Raw genomic sequence first — 10,665 nt, forward strand, 5'->3', positions numbered from 1 at the left:
GGCACAGCAGGGCAAATGTGCAGGTGAGAGGCGCAAGCTAAGGCACCCAGAAGAGACCAGATTATCTCTCAAAGGAGTTTGCCAGTATCTTGCCAGTATCTTCCAGTATCTTCTTGGGGTACGTATTCCTTGGTACCCAAGGGAGGCTTTGACCAAAGATGCCTATGAGTAGGCTGAGGGGATTTTAACAGGCAGAGGTTGGGAATACAGAAGGCTGATTTGTGGTTCTCCTTTTATTCCCATTGTTTTTCTACCTAGACAGGATAACCTTCCCCTCTGCCATCAAGGGTCACATCAAACTGTCCCTTTGTTGACCCTCTTCCAGACAAGATTAGTAGCCCCTCCATTACCTCCCAAGGATCACTTGCCCACCTATAAAAACACTGCTGTAATTGGATGTAATTTTTGTGAGATTGTCACCCACCAAGTTCAGACCCAAAGCAGTGACGTGATCAAAGGAACTGTCCACCACCAAAAGCTAATTTTAAAATATTTCTCAGACAATGAAGAGGTGATACTAGCAGTGCCTCAGGAAATTCCTCCTGAGAGACTGGAGTCTGGGACCCTTTCCCAGAGTGCTTGCACTTGCAGCTGGACAAACATCTCCTTGAGCAACAGAATGCAGAGAAACTACACGGAATTAAAAATAACAGCATGCCTGCCTCAATCAGTGCAGTTATGGACAATAAGATATAAAGCTACAGACCAACTGCCACTTAGGCGCCAGGAGCAAAAGCAGGGTACTGCGCATGATCCCTGCGCACAGCGCCTTCAAGTGAATGGGCAGAACACCGAACCCACCCTCCAGCCCCAGCTGTGAATCTGCTCCTGTTCTCACCCCATTGAAGGAACCAGCCTGCCCTCCATGGGAGAGCGAGCAAGGGTACTTGTTACCTGTTCTTGCCCTTTTGTGCTAGTCTAAGTCCCAATATAGCTTCGCCCGAATTCCTTATCTGGCCTCATCAATTTCTGTTAAAGAATTCAGGGACCCAGGTCAGCTGCTACTGCTGCTAAGTCGCTTCAGTCTTGTCTGACTCCATGTGACCCCATAGATGGCAGCCCACCAGGCTCCTCTGTCCCTGGGATTCTCCAGGCAAGAATACTGGAGTGGGTTGCCATTTCCTTCTCCAGGTCAGTGACACTCCTATACACACATACAAACAAAAGTTGTCTACTTTTTGTTCTCTACTTTAAAAAAAAAAAAAATAGGATTTCCCTGGTGGTATAGTGGGTAAGAATCCACCTGCCAGTGCAGGAGACATGGGTTCGATCCCTGGTCCGGGAAGATTCGATCCTGGTCCAGGAAGAGCAGCTAAGTCTGAGCATCACAATTACTGACCCAGTGCTCTAGGGCGCATGAGCTGCAGCTATCGAGACTGTGAGCTTCAACCGCTGAAGCCCGTGCCCCTAGAGCCTGCGCTCCACAACAAGAGAAGCCACTGCAGTGAGAAGCCCACGCACCACAACAAAGAGTAGCCCCACTTGCAGCTAGAGGTAGTCCTTCACACAGCAACAAAGACCCATCACAGCCAAAAAAAATTTTTTGTTATAATATTTAAAAGAAAAAATAATAACTGCAGTTCTAGCCCTTAGGCTTTGGACAGGAAAAGAAACTAAGAGGGGAGCCAAGCTGCTGGGCTTCCTTGATGGGCTCAGATAGGTTTCCTAGATGATCTAAGAGGAAGCAGGGAGAATGTGGAGAGACGGTTAGTAAAGAAAGAGCATAAGAACATACATGATATTCAAAAATGATCATTTTATTAGCATAAGTGCCTATGCAGGTTAGGAAGCAACAATTAGAACTGGACATGGAACAACAGACTGTTTCCAAATAGGAAAAGGAGTACGTCAAGGCTGTATATTGTCACCCTGCTTATTTAACTTATATGCAGACTACATCATGAGAAATGCTGGGCTGGAAGAAGCACAAGCTGGAATCAAGATTGCTGGGAGACGTATCAATAACCTCAGGTATGCAGATGACACCACTCTTATGGCAGAAAATGAAGAGGAAATAAAAAGCCTCTTGATGAAAGTGAAAGAGGAGAGTGAAAATGTTGGCTTAATCTCAACATTCAGAAAACTAAGATCATGGCATCTGGTCCCATCACTTCATGGGAAATAGATGGGGAAACAGTGGAAACAGTGTCAGACTTTATTTTTGGGGGCTCCAAAATCACTGCAGATGGTGATTGCAGCCATGAATTTAAAAGATGCTTACTCCTTAGAAGGGAAAGTTATGACCAACCTAGATAGCATATTGAAAAGCAGAGACATTACTTTGCCAACAAAGGTCAGTCTAGTCAGGCTATGGTTTTTCCAGTGGTCATGCATGGATGCGAGAGTTGGACTGTGAAGAAAGCTGAGCGTCAAAGAATTGATGCGTTTGAACTGTGGTGTTGGAGAAGACTCTTCAGAGTCCCTTGGACTGCAAGGAGATCCAACCAGTCCATCCTAAAGGAGATCAGTCGTGGGTGTTCATTGAAAGGACTGATGCTGAAGCTGAAACTCCAATACTTTGGCCACCTCATGAGAAGAGTTGACTCATTGGAAAAGACCCTGATGCTGGGAGGGATTGGGGGCAGGAGGAGAAGGGGACGACAGAGGATGAGATGGCTGGATGGCATCACCGACTTGATGGACGTGAGTTTGGGTGAACTCAGAGTTCGTGATGGACAGGGAGGCCTGGCGTGCTGTGATTCATGGGGTTGCAGAGTCGGAGACGACTGAGCGACTGAACTGAACTGAACTACCTACACACTGAATCAGACTATGAGGCAAAGGGGAAGTCCAGGCAATGACTGCTACTAGATCAGGAGGAAAGGACAACAGCATAGGAGCCAGGAGCCAGGTCCACAGGCCAGAGCATCCTCTCCAAGCCCAAGCACAGCCCAAGCCAGGTAATGTGTCCCAATAAGCAGCTCAGAAAAACAACGTGGGACAGAGTAGTTCAGCTTTCAGGCTTTGGGTGCCACCTGCTGGCAAGAAGGCTCAGTGCAAGGGAGTCACTGAGCTGGAGCAGGGTAGGGGAATCGGCTGGAGTCCAGCCTGGCCCCAGTCCTGCTCTGGAGAACAGGCCCCCCAGGGACCTGGGTGGCGTGGGCTGGAGCTGAATGAACAGCCAGTGATGGACCATAACCATAAAAAAAAGATTCAGTGGATATGATGATACTCCTGAGAGAAGGGAAGCAGCCATGTATCGTTCTCTGTGGCTCCAGAACAGAAATTACCAGCAAGTGAGAGGGTAAGAGTCATGTGGCCGGGCATTGAGCAGAGTCTTCAAGGAGTTTGCAGAAGGAAATTCAAAGTGAGGGATAAAAACAACAACAACAACAAGCAGTAGGTTAAATGTAAGCTGTGTGATAGCACTTAGAAAAGCAGAAGGCTATCTAATCCAGATTGGAATTTCAAGTCAGATGTGCAGAGAATTTTTTTTTAATTAAGAAAATATGAGACCTGATGGTTGAGTTGTTGTTATTATTCAGTTGCTCAGTCCTGTCTGACTCTTCAGACCAATGGACTGCAGCATGCCAGGCTTCTCTGATCTTCTCTATCTCCCGGACCTTGCTCAAATTCATGCCCATCAAGTCGGTGATGCCATCCAACCATCTTGTCCTCTGCTGTCATCTTCTCCTGCCTTCAATATTTTCTAGCATCAGGGTCTTTTCCAATGAATCAACTCTTCACATCAGGGGGCCAGAGTATTGGAGCTTCAGCTTCAGAGTCAGTCCTTCCAGTGAATACTCAGGGTTGATTTCCCTTAGGATTGACTGGTTTGATCTCCTTGCAGTCCAAGGGACTCTCAAGAGTCTTCAGCACCACAGTCCAAAAGCATCAGCTATTTGGCACTCAGCCTTCTTGATGATCTAACACTCATATACATACATGACTACTGGAAAAACCATAGCTTTGACTAAACAGAACTTTGTCAGCAAAATGATGTTTCTCCTTTTTAACATGCTGTCTAGGTTTGTCATAGCTCCTCTTCCAAGGAGCAAGTGTCTTTTAATTTCATGGCTGCAGTCACCATCCACAGTGATTTTGGAGCCCAAGAAAATAAAGTCCATCACTGTTTCCATTGTTTCCCCATCTGTTTGCTGTGAAGTGATGGGACCAGATGCCATGATCTTAGTTTTTTGAATGTTGAGTCTTAAGACAGCTTTTTCACTCTCCTTTTTCACCTTCATCAAGAGGCTCTTTAGTTCCTCTTTGCTTTCTGCCATAAGGGTGGTGTCATCTGTATATCTGAGATTATTGGTATTTCTCCCGGCAATCTTGATTCCAGGTTGTGCTTCATCTGGTCCAGTATTTCACATGATGTATTGTGCATAGAAGTTAAATAAGCAGGGTGCAGGCTAGACATACTCCTTTTCCAATTTTGAACCAGTCCATTGTTCCGTGTCTGGTTGTAACTATTGCTTCATGACCTGCATACAGGTTTCTCAGGAGGAAGGTAATGATCTGGTATTCCCATGTCTTTAAGAATTTTCCACAGTTTGTTGTGATCCACACAGTCAAAGGCTTTAGCATAGTCAATGAAGCAGAAATAGATATTTATCTGGAATTCTCTTGCTTTTTATGTGACCCAAGAGATGTTGGCAATTTGATCTCTGGTTCCTCTGCCTTTCTAAATCCAATTTGTACATCTGGAAGTTCTTGGTTCACGTACTTTTGAAGCCTAATTTGGAGGATTTTGAGCATGACCTTACCAGCATGTGAAATGAGTGCAATTGTGTGGTAATTTGAAGATTGTTTGGCATCGCCCTTCTTTGGGACCATTGAGAAGGAGTTAGTAAAGCGAGGAGGAGGAGTGTCTGGGCAGAGGAAACAAAGTATGTAAAAGTCCAAAGGCCAAAAAGCATGGCTCTGGGGATGGCAGTTCTAAGATGTATCCAGGAAGTACAGACTGGGAGTGATTTTGTGACCCAAGGATTAAGACTGGTGGTCATTCACAAAAAAGAAAAGAAATATAGTTGGGCATTTTGAAACACACTTATAGACAACTAATAGGTTATAGAAAACATCGTGATGGAAATTTTTTAAAAGTTAGAATTGAATATGATAGTGAAAATACTACATATGAAAACTTGTCAGACACAGTTAAAGGGAAAGTTAGAAACATCTTAACAACTTCCATACTTATTTACAGAAGATGGGCTGACAATTAATAAGCTAGGCATCTGCCTCAAAAAGTTGGGAGAAGAACAACAGATTAAAACCCAGACAAAATAATAACAAGGAGAAAAAATAACTTTTAAGAATTTTCAAATGTATATAACTAGATACTATCACAGTTTAAAAAATAATACTATGGACAACTTACGCCAATAAATCTGAAATGAATAGTTGCCTAGGAAATATAACTTCCTAGACACAATAAAAAAATAAAAATCTGAATAGATTATGAAAGTGAAAGTGTTAGTCATGTCTGACTCTTTGTGACCCCATGGACTATAGCTCTCCAGGCTCCTCTGTCCATGGAATTCTTCAGGCAAAAATACTGGAGTGGGTAGCCATTTGCTTCTCCAGGGGATCTTCCCAACCCACAGATCAAACTTGGAATAGACTAAGCTATAGTAAATTGATAGCATCACCAACTCAATGGACACGAATTTGAGCAAACTCTGAGAGAGAGTGAAGGACAAGGAAGCCTGGAGTGCGGCAGTCCGTGGGATCACAAAGAGTTGAACACGACTTAGTGACTGAGGTTAAAGCGTCTGCCTCCAATGTGGGAGACCCGGGTTCGATCCCTGGGTTGGGAAGATCCCCTGGAGAAGGAAATGGCAACCCACTCCAGTATTCTTACCTGGAGAATCCCATGGACAGAGAAGCCTAGTAGGTTACAGTCTATGGGGTCGCAAAGAGTCGGACACGACTGAGCAACTTCACCTTCACCTTCTAGCGACTGAACAATACAATAGTAAATTGAATCAGTAGTTAAAAATCTTAGAACAAAAAATACCAAGCCCAGATGGCTTTATATAAGGATGAAAAGAAAAATAGAACCAAGTTCTATAGGACTGCAATAGGAGTTTGGACTTCTGTCTTAATGCCACGCAGGAGCCACTGAAGGGTTTTAAGCAGGAAGATGACATAATGAGCTTTGCATTTTGGAATGATGACTTTACCTACAAGGCTACAGATGGATTGGAGCAGGATCCAGGTTGGAGACTGCTATAATAATCCAGTTAACAGATGCTGGAAGCCTGGATTAGGGGAATGACTGCAGAGATGGAGAGTTCCTAACAGATTTGGAGATTTGAAAGATGTTTCAATCACGCCTGAGGTGAGGCGTGAGGATGAGGTGTTCAAATCAGAGGATGGTGAGGGAGAGGAAATAACTCAGCCTGAAACCCAGATTTGTTTGTGTAACTGCATATGTGATAGTGATCTTCAGGAGGGTTGGGAGGCCGAGAGAGCCAGGTTTGGGTGGAGAATGATGAGGCAATTTTTTGATATGATGAGATGCCTGAGACAGATCCCAGTAGAAATACCTAGTAGATAGACAGATATGTGTGGACCCAGGAAGGGAGTCTAGGGAATCTGCTAACCACCTGGGTTCTCCCAATTTCAAGACCAACTAACCATGAACACATGAAGTCTGAATCAGTGTCTTAACCAGCTCCATCTCTTGCCCAATAGAAGCTGGGAATAGAGGCCATCGAAAGGAGTTTGAATCAAAAGAACCCATGCTTGGTAGGATGTCCTTGAAGCAGACATGTATGGTAGAAAGGGCTTCAAGTGCCCTTATCCTCCAGCCTCTGGCTGTCCATAGTAGTGAGGTCTCCTCCTTCTCTAGGGAGAAAGAGCAAATGCCCGAAGTGGAGATCCAGAGATGCTATAGGGAAATCTTCTTGTGTTCACCCAACAAATAGTTTGTTAAAGCTCAGATTGAAAATTCATCAGTCATTCACACTCAGGTGAATTTTACATCATCTTCAAAGCAAGGTTTAGGTTTCCCTCTCTATATTTTTAATAGGTGAACATTCACATGTTTCCAAAATCAAACTCATATCTTAAAAGCATACATTGGAAAGCCTTATGCTCAACCATTCACACAGCTGCATTTCATCATTTATCAATAAAAGGGAGATTCTTCAGAGACATTTTGGAGCCTAGAACTCTCCGAAAGGGAGGCCTTGGTGGGTCACATTTGGTGGCAGCAGGGGACACTGGGGAGTCAGAGCAAAAGAGCAAAGGACAGGAAACAGGGGACATTCCACTGACTTGGCACTTCTTCCTGAAGCCTTAGGAAGGAATTTACCCCGGCTTGCTCAGGGAAACTCTGGATCAAGTGTTTGGGAACAGAAAAACCTGTCATTCTGTTCATTTAACAAATATGTATTGAGCCCCTATTTGGTATCAGGCTAGTGATCTGACCATGGAGAGTATGAGGGCAAGATCTCCATCCTGCTTTAGTATGAGACAGGATGTAATCAGACTCACAAGTGAAGAGCAACAACTGTGCAAGGCAGTCAAGCCAGGTTTCCATGGAGGGGTCAGGTTTAAGTGTTATGGGAATTCAAAGCAAGGAGAGAGCTCTTGGAGAGTCAGCCCTTTCTCAGCCTCAGCCTCCGATGTCATCTCCCTGAGGACAGCTTTCCCCTTCTACACACACAAGTAACAACTCCCTCTTCTGCGCCTCTTCAAGTTTACACCCAACCCCACTGTCGTGCTTACCACACTGTCCTCTAATTCTTTTAACACCTCCCTTGCTTATGTGCAAGAGCAGTCATTCAGCCGTGTCTGACTCTTTGCAACTCCATGGACTGTAGCCCTCCAGTCTTCTCTGTCCATGGAATTTTCCAGGCAAGAATCCTGGAGTGGGTTGCCGTTTCCTTCTCCAGGGATCTTTCCAATCCAGGATCAAATCCACGTCTCTCGCATTGGCAGGCAGATTCTTTACTACTGTGTCACCTGGGCAAGCAATACCTCCCTTACTAGACTGCAGCCTTCCTGATGCCGGGTTGTGTCCTTTATTCACAGCGCATCTCCGAATCCCGAAACTCTAGAGTGCCTGGCTTTCAGGATAAACATCTGCCTTTCTGTTTGTTGATGTTGTTTTGGGAACTGCCTCGGGTCTTAGTTGCAGCATGTGAACTCTCAGTGGTGGCATGTGGGATCTAGTTCCCCAACCAGGGATCCAACCCGGGTCCCCTACCTGGGGGCTCGGAGTCTTAGACACTGGACCACCAGGGAATCCCAAACATCTGACTTAAATTAATTATATCTCTCCACAGAGGAGATAGAGTTTAAGCTTAGTCCTGAAGAACTAGTTAGATTTGGACAGGTGGCATTAGTTATAAAGAACTCTCCTGGGAGGTGGGAGTGGGATTCATGTTTGGGATCACATGTACACCAGTGGTGAATTCATGTCAATGTATGGCAAAACCAATACAGTATTGTAAAGTAAAATAAAGTAAAAATAAAAATTAAAAAAAAATAAAGAACTCTCCTGCCAGTGCAGGAGACATAAGAGATGTGGGTTATACCCCTGGGTCGGGAAGATCTACTGGAGAAGGAAATGGCAACCGACTCCAGTATTCATGCCTGGGAAATCCCATGGACAGAGGAGCCTGGCAGGCTACGTCCATGGAGTCACAAAGAGACACGACTGAAGCAACTTAGCATGCGCACACAAGAGATATTTAAGGAGGACCAGCAGATGGATAGAGGTGGGGTGAGATGTATCTGAAGAGAGATGAGGAGGGAACCATGGGAGATCAAAGCATGTTAAGGTCAGACTGAATTCTTGGTATCCTCCAAGAAATCTGGAGGCTGGTGGTCACCTAACACAAGGGCTGTTTCAGCTCTGGGAGCAAAATGAGAAGCTGAGATTCAATGGGAGATTCATTTCCGCAGTGACTTCACCTGGATATCTGTGGAGGCAATTAAGGATATTATGTCTCTTTTCAGACCTCATCCTCCCAGCCATACCATGATTCAGCTAATCAGGATAAAATCTCTAATTTTTTCCTTAGACCATCATCATGACATCTTGATTTCAAGAACTATCAAGGAAAAACTAATTTCAAGTCAGCCTGAATATCGGTTCCATTTTTAAACATCTATAAACCAAGGGCCATAATATTTAACCTAAACTGAGCAAAAATGTGGCTCTCTTCCTGGCCTTTGAACTGGGAAAGAACCGTAGAAAGTCAAATTGCTTCTGCACAAAAAACATGACACCTGGTTTGGGATTTTTAGGAAATGGAGAGAGTGATTACATAGAGGTTGGGTAGACCAACATTCAGGCTCAATTTATAATCCCTTCTGAAACAATACAGGCTTTCTGAATTGAAACAGTTCTGTGAAATAAGGCAGGAAAATGTCCTGCCACACACAGACTCCCACCTGGCCTACCTCTTCAGATCCATACTACTCCAGACCCTGCCAATCAAGCCAAATTATTCCTATGAACTCAAAACTGATTTGCCTCGTGGGAAAGAAGAGGCGGGTTTACCAGCCAATAGCTGAGCAATCCGGAGAAGGCAATGGCACCCCACTCCAGTACTCTTGCCTGGAAAATCCCATTGATGAAGGAGCCTGGTAGGCTGCAGTCCATGGGGTCGCAGAGTCGGACATGACTGAGAGACTTCACTTTCACTTCACTTTCATGCACTGGAGAAGGAAATGGCAACCCACTCCAGTGTTCTTACCTGGAGAATCCCAGGGACGGTGAAGCCTGGTGGGCTGCTGTCTATGGGGTCGCACAGAGTTGGACACGACTGAAGCAACTTAGCAGCAGCAGCAGCAGCAGCTGAGCAATCAAAGTCCAGTTCCTTAACACAATAAATTATAGGTCACCTTTTACACACGAGCATCCTCTTCACAAAATGAAGTGCCTGTTGTCAGCCCAAGGAGGGGGTACCTCATAATACTCAGGAGATGGAAGACATACTTAGCAGGAGAGGGGACTACCTAGCAGTCCTGGGTCAACAAACCTCAGAGAGGCTATTTGATAGGTGTCCTAGTGTTTATCCTTTAACACATTTGAAGGACCTAACAATTTGTGGAGACCTTCACTTTCTCTACGTGTGCATGTGTGCGTGCTGAGTCATTTAAGTTGTGTCTGACTCTTTTCAACCCTGTGAACTGTACCTGCCATGTTCCTCTGTCCATGGAATTCTCCAGGCAAGAATACTGGAGTGGGTTGCCATGCCCTCCTCCAGGAGATCTTCCTAACCCAAGAATTGAATCTGCTCTCTAAGTGTGTTGTTGTTGTTGAGTTGCTCAGTCGTGTTTGACTTTTTGTGACCCCATGAACTCAGTACGCCAGGCTTCCCTGTCCTTCACCATCTCCAAGTTTGCTCGAACTCATGTCCATTGAATCCGTGATACCATCCAATCATCTCATCCTCTGTCATCTCCTTCTCCTGCCCTCAATCTTTCCCAGCATCAGGATCTTTTCCAATGAGTCAGCTCTTCACATCAGGTGGCCAAAGTATTGGAGTTGTAGCTTCAGCATCAGTCCTTCCAATGAATATTCAGGGTTGATTTCCCTTAGGATGGACTGGTTTGATCTCCCTGCTGTCCAAGGGACTCTAAGTGTAGGACTGTCTTATTGAAACCCTTCACCTCAGATTGGGACTTGAACCCATGTGCCAGGATTTGAATCTAGCCAAAACCCAGCTTGGGACTAACCCATGTGGTCAGGCCAAAACC

The sequence above is a fragment of the Capra hircus genome, chromosome 28 (assembly GCF_001704415.2).
Source record: "Capra hircus breed San Clemente chromosome 28, ASM170441v1, whole genome shotgun sequence".
NCBI lineage: Eukaryota > Metazoa > Chordata > Mammalia > Artiodactyla > Bovidae > Capra > Capra hircus.